The 12,557-nt window shown below is 35.8% G+C and overlaps 1 protein-coding gene across 1 annotated transcript in view; it reads right to left on the reverse strand.

Annotated features, from left to right (window-relative positions):
- Nucleotides 1–12,557, reverse strand: part of LOC134743231 (MAP kinase-interacting serine/threonine-protein kinase 1-like) — a 35,808-nt gene that overhangs the window by 22,127 nt on the left and 1,124 nt on the right. The gene's annotated exons all lie outside the window — the stretch shown is intronic.

The following is a 12,557-nucleotide window of genomic DNA, read 5'->3' on the forward strand; positions in this document are numbered from 1 at the left end:
TTTTAAGAAGTGTCGCGTGGAGATCGCGTGACACGCGACACCACGTGGCCGTGCCAACACACCCCGGGCAACGTGGCCAGTTGTTATGTAAATCTTTAGTTAACTGTGTTGCCAACAAATAAAAAAAACTTTGCGTTGTTAAAAAGAAAGTTCGGTCGACTGAAATTGACGAAATACCACAGCAATTTTTCAGCTTCGTTTACACGGTCACTACACGGACGATCATGACATGATGCTTAACAGCTGATAAACAGCTGTCCTATAGGCTGGGTATGGTACCTACCTGGTATATATAAACACCGAAATACACTATATGCGGGATAATTGTCCAAACGTATCGCAAATCGGCCGGGCCATTGTTAGCCGGCGAACCGAATCCGAACTAACGGAATGGAAAGGGCGGAAAGGCGAACGATTCGCATTGATTCGTTTAAATTTATGTGCAATAGGCAGTGAACAATACTATAAAACGCTGTTAAATTGATAATACAAGTCATACAGTTTTAAAAGGCCGTGCGTTAATGGATTCATTTATTTTACAGAGTTGGCCTAGTAAGTCGCCAAGCTTTATTAATGATATTGAAAGTATCGCTTCATTTCGCGTTTCCGTTCTTATTAAATCATCCTAAAAGGTCCGCCAATATGATTATGTAAACTGACCCACTCACTATTCAAATTAATATGCGTTATGTCATTAGAAGCGCCGGTCATCCTGCCTATTCAATTCATGCGCTTAAGGCCTCAGAACTTACTAATTTCAATAAACGCAATTCGCATTTCGTTAAACGCAAGTTTGGCGAACCTAGTATAAGTTTAAAATGTATTATACTTTTTTTTTTAAATAAAAATATAAAAACTTAATAATTACAATACAAAGCGAATAGAGGAATTAATTAATCGAGTCACGTCACGCTAAAGCGTAATATAAATTAGGTTAAATAGTCAGGATTACGCACACGATTTATCAAAATAACGAGTAGCAGTTACTTCAAATTTTTATACATTTGAAATCCCTTAGCTTGCAATCTGGTCCTGGAAACGTGTTTGATACAAAGTTAACTAATAATGTCGCCAATAGTCGTGCCCTAAGCCTACGGATTTCTATACTTTCTAATCTGGTTGCTGGCATTTACGCTTGGGCACGACTTAGTTGCCGAACGCAGGCCCAGTATACTTTTATTGTACCCTTAAGCAGATAGAAACAATCGCTTTCTAATTGGATGCAATGAAGTTTACAACCAACAATTGAAACAAAAGAGTTTATTTCGCTGTATCATAGTCACGTATGCAGTAATTTCTATGCGTGCTTCAAAATGATGACGAGACAAGAGTAAGAATAGGCATAGGGTCGTCGTATTACAGAGCCAATGAGACTCTTTTGGTACTAAGGACCTATCATCATTTGCCATCAGTTATGTTGAGACCGAGACCAGGGTGAATTTTTGGAAGGTTGGCAAAAAAAAACATTTTCCCAAAATATGTTTTACAATTCTTCGTTATATAGATAGACTTTTGCAGGAATCTAGGATTCAAAAATATTGATACAAACGTAAAGTCGGAAAGGAACTTAATATGCCCTGTGAAATGCAACTTAAGCAGTTGCAGAGGTATTTAGAGAGTAGATTAGAGAATTAGAACTATAAAGTAAATTGCCTTCTGAAACGGCTACCGCACAGCCAGATAGTATCTCAGTGAAACTTCAATGATAGCCTGCATGCTAAACTACTTTCACTACTAACAGATTTAGCCCCCATGTAGGCCGCTAATAAAGATAACGCATAAAATACTCCTTTACATCAAGGTACCCATTTCGAGATTCCTTTTATAGTAAGGACCGGTGTCGACACGCAACACCAAACTGCGGCGTAGTTAATAAAATATTCACTCCAGCCACGATACTTGTGGAAGCTTGAACGAAAACAATAATTTTAGTAAATAAAATATTTACTCCAGCCACGATACTTGTGGAAGCTTGAACGAAAACAATAATTTTAGTTAATAAAATATTCACTCCAGCCACGATACTTGTGGAAGCTTGAACGAAAACAATAATTTTAGTTAAATACAAAGTGAAACCAGATTAAGGTTTTCTAAAACTGTTATTTATGAGGCATGTGACTGACACCACATTGTCCACATTCATGAACACTACCTAAATCGTAGTAAGGATACAACAAAAATACATTGGCTTCTTAAATCAGAACTCTTCATTTAACCCTTAAGAGCCAACAGGAGCCGAGACCAAACTCAATTTTGAGATTTGAAAGAGAATATCGTCGTCGCGCTGACGGGGGCGGTACCGCGTACCGAGGCACTATCCCAGTGTGTGTGGTGCACGCACACCGACGCGCACGTTATTTGCGCTCCTCGCCGGCCTCACGCCGCTCGCGTTTTTAGTAACTAAATTCAATATCCTTCTACAACCTGCAATCTAATTAACATTTCGAGTTACAGAATAGTAAAAAAACATAACATAACATGGACATACAAGAAAACATTGTTGTATAAAAACATACAAGATAACGGCTGTTAAATTAATCCAATTAAATATTTTTAAATATGATAAACAAAAATATTAAATTATAGTCGTGAGTATTTTAAAAGTAAAACTCCCTTATACCTTGATTTTAAACAAAGTATTTTACTTATAACTTACTTGGTTCGTATGAATTAGTGACATACCTAATTAAAAAAGAAAGCTATAACTCCCGCGGGAACAATATAGGCCTTTTCCCTTCAGTACACCTGCATGAAATAAGATCTTTTCGAGCAAGCGTCTTGAAAAACAAATTTGCCGCTCTCCGGCTCCGTTGAATAGAAAAAAAGAAAGCCTCAGGTTAGATAAAATTATCATAATAAAGAAACATGTGACATGTGATATTTCTTACTTTGATGTAATTATACAGTTTTATTGATGGTCCGTTTTTTTATTTATGTGTCAGATTTTGATAAAAATAGGTATAAATTGAAGAGCTCCTAATTCTGATCGGAATAAATATGAAACCCAATAAATAAATAAATAATAATAAATATTAAATCAATATTATAGGACATTCTTACACAGATTGACTAAGTCCCACGGTAAGCCCAAGGAGGCTTGTGTTATGGGTACTCAGACAACGATATACATAATATATAAATACTTAAATACAAATAGAAAACACCCATGACTAAGGAACAAATATCTGTGCTCATCATATCATATCATCGAACCCAGGACCATCGGCTTCACAGGCAGGGTCACTACCTCCTAGGCCAGACGACCGGTCGTCGCCCAATATTTTGGGACAATAGTCTAGTCTACAAAAGGTTCAAGGTGGTGAAAAAAATAGTGTAAGCTGTTCGCATAAAAAAACCGCAAATCGATGTACAGGTTAGCCGTTTGGTACACGTATATACTAGTCAAAACAAAAATTTTGACCCGCAGTTCCTAAAAAAAATTCCCTTAGGAGGGGAGTGCTGAAACCTTATTTTGTATAAAAAAAAACTTTTTTTTTAAACCTATCGTATACTTCTCATCTATCATACGAAAGGGCTTTTTGAAGCGATTCTGAAAATATACCACATCATTGCATTTTAGCCATTTTTAGGGTTCCGTAGCCAAATGGCAAAAAACGGAACCCTTATGGATTCGTCATGTCTGTCTGTCTGTCGTCCGTCCGTATGTCACAGCCACTTCTTTCCGAAACTATAAGAACTGTTGAAACTTGGTAAGTAGATGTATTCTGTGAACCGCATTAAGATTTTCACTCAAAAATAGGAAAAAAAAAATTTTAGGGGTTCCCAAACCCAAAAATTTTTTTTTTCATCAAACCCATACGTGTGTGGTATCTATGGATAGGTCTTCAAAAATGATATTGAGGTTTCTCATATATTTTTTTTCTAAACTGAATAGTTTGCGCGAGACCGAGAGACACTTCCAAAGTGGTAAAATGTGTAACCCCCCCCTCTAACTTCTAAAATAAGAGAATGATAAAACTGAAAAAATATATGATGTACATTACCTTGCCAACTTTTACCGAGAACTGGTTTGAACGAGATCTAGTTAGTAGTTTTTTTTTAATACGTTATAAATCGTAAACCGCAATTTACCTTTCACTCACGTTTCACATAAAAATACATTGTTTAAATTGTGTAATGTATGGAACCCTCGGCGCCCGATTCCGATTCGCACTTGGCCGGTTTTTTCTTAAATTGAAAGAAAAAGAATTTTCAAAACATACCAAGTTTGGGTTCCTCCAGATACGATATGGCTGATTTTTTTTGTACAAATGATACGTGATATCCTCATATGTAACCCCAAAAAAGCAATAAAAAATTTATTTAGTTTTTTTTTTCAATACAAAGTGACACAGTTCTACTTAACCCTTTAACTTGACCCCAAACTTGGTGTGTTTTGAAAATTCTATTTGTTTTAATTTACAAAAAAATGGCTAAAATGTAATGATGTGGTATAATTTTAGAATCGCCTCAAAAAGCCCTTTCGTATGATACCACACACGATAGGTTTTTGGAAAAAAAATATGTTTTTTTTCATACAAAAAAAATGTTTCAGCATACCCCTCCTAAGGGATTTTTTTAGAAACTGCGGGTCAAAAATTTTGTTTTGACCTCTTAGTATGCGTGTGCCAAACGGCTAACCTGTACATCGATTTGCGGTTTTTCTTTGAAATTGGGCTTGTACGGCTGCCACTAATAGAGATACTAACTCCTAAAAATACGTATGATACCTCATTGGATTCAGAATGATGTCTAGAAAAATGTATTCGAAGCGTTTATTCCCACATAAAAAAGTTCAAAGCTATTAACAAAAAACGGCCAAGTGCGAATCGGTTCCGTACCATTACGCAAAAAACGGCAAAAAATCCCGTTTGTTGTTTGGGAGCCCCACTTAAAAAAATATTTTATTCTGTTTTTAGTATTTGTTGTTATAGCGGCAACAGAAATACATCATCCGTAAATATTGCAACTTTTTAGCTATCACGGTTCACGAGATACAGCCTGGTGACAGACGGACAGGCAGATTGACAGACAGACAGACAGATATTATTTTAAAGGTATTAAATATTCTTTTAAAAATTAGGAAATAATATGGTGTATTTAAAACATATCATGGAATATACTACGGTTATAAATTGATATTATGTAAAGTAATTTTTTCAACAAGTTAGGCAATTATTAAGTAACCACATTTTTTTCGAACTTTCGTCTTTGTTGTAAATTTAAAAAAAAAGAAAATAATTGGCGTAAAAAGTATTTCGCCTCGTGGAGCCCCTTTCATGAGATCACGTCACAAAAGTTTTAATAAAATTAATACTTTGTTTAAAATAAATTTTTGAATAATAGTGAAAATTGTAAAATATAAAGCAATATAATAATACGTACTTAGAACTGATACTTTTCTAAATAAAGAATGAATAAACTAAATTGTGTAATTAATTTTTAGTGCAAATCACCACAATTTGCTTCTAAAGAGCAAATCTGTGACCAAAAATTATATATATTTTTAATTTTTCGTTCGTATATTCAGATTTGTGTATGAAAATGTGAAACTATTATTTCTAAAATAAATTATTCGTCCCTAATTTACACAAAATTTATACCAAATTTGATCTCATATCAAGAGATAGGTAGAAATAGAGGCAAACTGGACCGCAGAAGCCGACTTTTCCCCTCCCTTTTTGGGGGGTAGCCAGGACTTAATCTCGTAGCTAGTGCGTCAGCTCAGCTTTGTATGAACCAAGGAATAATAAATAGTGTTAAACGATATCCCCTGAGGCCAAAGTGCATACTCACTTTACTTACTTCGCCTACTAAGAGGCAAATCGCGACTTTGTTATGGTTTATCGATAACTTATCACATCACTAGATTATCGACTTTCAATGTCGACTATTGCCCATCACTTTTCTGTCCGTGTACGTATTTAGAAACTTGACCCCGCCCCTAAAATTAGTGCGATAAGGACAACTGCAGCTTAGGCGAAAAATCCTGCGTAAAAATCTCAAAAATCGAGGTTTCGTACTCGACTGTTTCCTCCTCCAAAACTTAAGCAATCGTAACCAAATTTAGAAATCTAAATGATTATGAAATTGTCTGTGTCGGACTGTTTTGATTTTTTGGCTAATTGATACCAGTTTTGAATAGCACGCCTCGCATTGCGGCATAGTCAGTGAGGCCATTTTTGGCCATGTTTGAAGGGCTCTAGCGCCTTAAAAAACAAAAATATCAAAAAAAGCAAAACACACCGACACAGATATTGACAATATTAATCTGTGTTGAAAAAATCATTCCTCTAGCTTCAAAAACCAGGGAGGAAACAGTCGAGTACGTTTGTATGGAGAAATGACCACTCCTGTTGGCTCTTAAATGCATAGTGATGGATGCAGTCTACACAACAAAAAACACAATTTTATACATAATTTGATAAAATTGATTTGGTCCTGTATAATTATTTTGATCGTAAATTAATACACTTTCAGATGTTTTATTCAAATTTGCGCAATATTTTAGTTTAAAAAAATTACATTTGTTTTAAGACGAAATCGCGGAAAATAGGAAAATTTGGAAAAGTTGGTGATTTAGGCGTTTTTTTTTGTTTGCAATTATTTTATATTTAAAATATTTATCATACGTACAAGTATCACCTTTCTGATGGTAATAACATTTTTCATATATATCTTACTGAAAATTATATATTTACATAAATATGATTTAGCCTATGTAAATTCTAACACTGATTTAGCAGTGAAAATCGATGATTGAATTTTTTTTCCCAGAATCGGCAAACAATTACGTAACACATATATATAAATTTCAGGCAAAAAGAAAAAAACATGCATTTAAGGGTTAACGTTGTCACTTGTCAGATAAAAACCAGTTATGAACGGTCTGGTTTTAAATATAGGTACACGAAGTTTAAAGTTGGAAACGTAAATATGGTGGCGCGAGGGTTGTCTAAAAATAGCCATGCCAAAACCCTATGCAACTTCATTCGGGACGAAAATCGATTTGCAGAAGCAACGCGCAATAAGGGGTGGGGAGGGAAGGGAGGGAGGGGTATTACGCCGAACACGAAGGAGTCACGGTCAAGGTTACTCGATTAACTCAGCTGATAGACACGAATGACTGCTTTCCAATCACCATTACTGAAATGGAAAATTATTAATGTGTGACTGGAGGCACACGGAATTGTAACAACGGGGAAACAATTTGATAAAAACTCACGTGTCGCGTATTTCAACACGCATAATTACCATAAAATCAAATACATACATGTATCATCAAGTCAAGAGCAAAGGCAATCACTTTGTTCAAATTTCCATTGAAAAAGACCCGTTTTTGCTTTTGAGTTAACTCGTAATTCTTGCAAACAACTACTGAGATATTTTAACCCTTCACCCCATTTTGGGCGTCAATTATAGCACCTTCCGTCAATTACACACAGTGAAAATTCTAAACCTATAATAAACCTAGGACGTAAGCGTACAGACTAGACATGCGCAAAATAGCCCCCCGAGGTCACCTGTGGAAATTCACTCTCGGTGAGCTTATCTCACATAGGTAGGTAGGTCCCTATTACATAAGCTAAAACGCAGTTATGTTTTGTTTTATTCGCTGACCTTGACAATGAACGCTGCGGCGTCACGCTTGGGAGCCACTGTTGTTGTGGAAACGATAGGTACCACAGTAAGGGGGAACACTAATGGAATTGTGTTAAATTTTCAACGCATTCTTTCACAATTCGATTCACGCGAAAACAATGAAATCTTATCTGAGATGGAAACAGCGTTAATAGTTGAACAACATCATTTCGAGGTACATTGTACCTATGGAAAAAATTCTATAATTTCTCATTCAGAAAGCAATTTGATTTCAGTATTGTGCGTCTATAATGAATGTTAAATCAAAAAGAAACAATTTTCCTTTGTGTAGGATATCACGTTCCGTAGATTCATATTACACGGTTTCCTGAAAAACATCTGCTAAAAAGTTATAACAATAGCAATTCCTATGAAATCTAACTATATTAATTTCGGGCGGGGACGGGAAACTGGGAAGTTATTTTTTTCGAAAAAAATGGCAAAGAGTTGGATGTTTCGTATATTTTGTTCCGATGCATGCGTTTAGAAACACGATTGTATTCTATTTGAATATTGATGTTAAGTTTAAGACAAAAGGATCTAAAAAAAATAAAGAGCTGTGTTTTAAGAGTCTCACGAACCAAGCTGCCGCCATACAATTGAAGTAAAGCTCTCATTTTAAAACGACTTGATAAAATATAACATGTTACATGAAACTTGCCATGGACGTTCAAGTAACATTATTATCTGTTTGGTACTAGTTTTTGTTGCTAGAAATTGTAATACAAAGAAAATAGAACGAATAAAGGTTTACCATACAAAACGTATTACGATTTTTAGCAACAAGGATAAGGGCAACAATAAATTTTCAGAAAACTCGTGTTATTTCGCAAACTTAGTCAACTTTTGCATGATTTCTCTTGCCTTTTTTAATCCATGCCCTTAAATACAATCGCGTGTTTATTACATTTACAGGAAAAAATTTACACGTGGTTCTCCGTTGTTTTCATCAGTCAAAAGTTGTAGCAGCGGTTGCTAACTAGTAACAATTATGCGAAAAAATTATTCAGCAAAATAATGTATTCATAATTACATACTTTTATTAGGTTGGTATCTTGTTATACGAACGTATATCTGATCGGTCAACGTCCGCTAGAAGAACGGCGAACCTTGACATTTACAACGGTTAAATTGCACAACTAGCGTGCACTGAACACTGAACGTTATAGGTACCGACGAGTATTTTCTGGCTCCCTTCGATATTACGTCTTAAACTTAATTGGTTCGGTTGGTATGGATAGCAGGAGTGTTGCTGGGTCTCATCTCAAGCCACCAACTGAACAGTCAAAGATCAACATGAAACGTAAAACAACACGAAACTGCATCCCTTTTGTTTTTTACTAGAGAAAGACTTACATGAGGCTGGATCTCTTGTGTTATTCTTTACTAGGGAAAGTCTATATAGCTGATGCTACATGAATATTTTGACATATACGAACAAATGAGGTGAGTTCGCGGTTAGGAGGAATGTTACCTACTAAGGAGAACGTCTACAACCGGCTCCGAAGACTATAACCGTAGCAGACCGAAATGTGGTCTATGTAGGAATCTTTCCTGCTACAGATCTTCAGGAAAGGCAGTTTATTATTCCGTTCTACCTTCACATAGCTATTGAATAATAACCCTCGTCAGTTAATAGAACTAACCTTAGACAACAATAGAAATAGCCATAAAACCAATACAAGTGAACATAGGCACACGGTCACACTTCATAGGTAATAAAGTTAGGTTGAATGATGGACAATTGCGAATTGTTGGCTACGCGACTTCAAGCTTGTCTAGGGTCAGGACTAAGATGAGTGTGATCGTAAATAATAAGTTTTAGAAACAATAATGTGGTAAAACAAAATGTGCTAAAAGCCGCCGATATCAAGTTTCAAAGAAAGGTGTAATGAAATATTGATATAATTAAAGAAGTATACGTGTTGTTTTCAATCAAAAGGTACCACGTTGCGAGGGGTGTGCTCAAATCCGATAACTCGAGCAAAAGGGTTTTTGAAATTAGAACTAGGTATATGTATACGTGGAGTTCTTATTTGAATAAAAAAATATCTCGACTTATCTATCGGGTTTGACCGCTCAGCCCTCGATTGTCGCTTACCATAAGGACGCTCTGACAGGTTATTCGTATAGATACAATCCAATATCGTCCTTATGGTAAGCGACAATGGGGTACCTTTTGATTGAAAACGTCACATATAGCGAAGTAAAACTTTATGATAACTTGAGGCTTTTACGGAGTTAGAAGAACATGCCTAATATATGCACGAACGCGGACTATCAATATAATAGCTGGAGAGCCGGCGATGCTAAATGTGTAGTTACTCGAGCGTCGTAGAGACCTATTGGAATCGAAATATTACATAAGAAAAAAAGTTTATGTATAAGATTTTGTTTTTCACCGTGCAGGAAAGCGACTACAGATTTCTTAAATTTCGGGGGGTTGGTGGAGGGTTAAAAAAATCGTTAAGTAGATTGTGGATTTGGTCCCAGTTAATGGTATATTTTTTTTATAACTTGATATGACACATATTTGACCGCATTTCCTTAATCTGACGACCACAAGTTCGACACACGATAATTTGGACTAATATGACCAAATCCCCAATCTGATTAACGATTTGTTGAAACCTCCACCAACCAACGGCTCAACATAGACGGCTAAAAGTAGTAAAGGTAGTTAAATTTCGGGGGGGTTGGTGGAGGGTTAAAAAATCGTTAAGTAGATTGTGGATTTGGTCCAAGTTAATGGTATATTTTTTTATAACTTAATATGACACATATTTGTACGCATTTCCTTAATCTGACGACCACAAGTTCGACACACGATAATTTGGACTAATATGACCAAATCCACAATCTGATTAACGATTTGTTGAACCCTCCACCAACCAACGGTTCAACATAGACGGCTAAAAGTAGTAAAGGTAGTTAAATTTCGGGGGGTTGGTGGAGGGTTAAAAAAAAAATTAAGAAGATTGTGGATTTGGTCCAAGTTAATGGTATATTTTTTTATAACTTAATATGATAATATGACATATTTGTACGCATTTCCTTAATCTGACGACCACAAGTTCGACACACGATAATTTGGACTAATATGACCAAATCCACAATCTGATTAACGATTTGTTGAACCCTCCACCAACCAACGGCTCAACATAGACGGCTAAAAGTAGTAAAGGTAGTTAAATTTCGGGAGGTTGGTGGAGGGTTAAAAAATCGTTAAGTAGATTGTGGATTTGGTACAAGTTAATGGTATATTTTTTTATAACTTAATATGACACATATTTGTACGCATTTCCTTAATCTGACGACCACAAGTTCGACACACGATAATTTGGACTAATATGACCAAATCCACAATCTGATTAACGATTTGTTGAACCCTCCACCAACCAACGGCTCAACATAGACGGCTAAAAGTAGTAAGGGTAGTTAAATTTCGGGGGGTTGGTGGAGGGTTAAAAAATCGTTAAGTAGATTGTGGATTTGATCCAAGTTAATGGTATATTTTTTATAACTTAATATGACACATATTTGTACGCATTTCCTTAATCTGACGACCACAAGTTCGACACACGATAATTTGGACTAATATGACCAAATCCACAATCTGATTAACGATTTGTTGAACCCTCCACCAACCAACGGTTCAACATAGACGGCTAAAAGTAGTAAAGGTAGTTAAATTTCGAGGGGTTGGTGGAGGGTTAAAAAATCGTTAAGTAGATTGTGGATTTGGTCCAAGTAAATGGTATATTTTTTTATAACTTAATATGATAATATGACACATATTTGTACGCATTTCCTTAATCTGACGACCACAAGTTCGACACACGATAATTTGGACTAATATGACCAAATCCACAATCTGATTAACGATTTGTTGAACCCTCCACCAACCAACGGCTCAACATAGACGGCTAAAAGTAGTAAAGGTAGTTAAATTTCGGGGGGTTAGGAGGGTTAAAAAATCGTTAAGTAGATTGTGGATTTGGTCCAAGTTAATGGTATATTTTTTTATAACTTAATATGACACATATTTGTACGCATTTCCTTAATCTGACGACCACAAGTTCGACACACGATAATTTGGACTAATATGACCAAATCCACAATCTGATTAACGATTTGTTGAACCCTCCACCAACCAACGGCTCAACATAGACGGCTAAAAGTAGTAAAGGTAGTTAAATTTCGGGGGATTGGTGGAGGGTTAAAAAATCGTTAAGTAGATTGTGGATTTGATCCAAGTTAATGGTATATTTTTTTATAACTTAATATGACACATATTTGTACGCATTTCCTTAATCTGACGACCACAAGTTCGACACGCGATAATTTGGACTAATATGACCAAATCCACAATCTGATTAACGATTTGTCGAACCCTCCACCAACCAACGGCTCAACATAGACGGCTAAAAGTAGTAAAGGTAGTTAAATTTCGGGGGGTTGGTGGAGGGCTAAAAAATCGTTAAGTAGATTGTAGACCTTTACGGTAGACTCCACGGGGTACAAAAATATCACTCATATCATTATCTGACGCGCTCGAGTACATACAAAAATCCCCTCTTGGGCTCCCTAAACAATAACTTTGGTTAATGCTTATCCCATCTTTGAACTTCGGAATTGTAACAAATATGAAACAGGTATTCTGTAAAAAATGTGGACAAAGTTGCATTGACTGATAGACAAGGTAAGGAACTTAGTGCTAAGACTGCTAAGAAGGGTAACCAACCAAGCAACAGACAGGTATGAAATAAAGATAACGCCTACTGGAAATACCTAAATCAGATACCTAAATCTTCTGTATAGCCAACGAAAAAATATTTGGTTGGCTTTACATGTATCATATTATATGATATATTATGATATACAGGGCGGAATTTCTAAATGGGTCAGTGAGGGCA

Source organism: Cydia strobilella, chromosome 7, assembly GCF_947568885.1.
Source record: "Cydia strobilella chromosome 7, ilCydStro3.1, whole genome shotgun sequence".
NCBI lineage: Eukaryota > Metazoa > Arthropoda > Insecta > Lepidoptera > Tortricidae > Cydia > Cydia strobilella.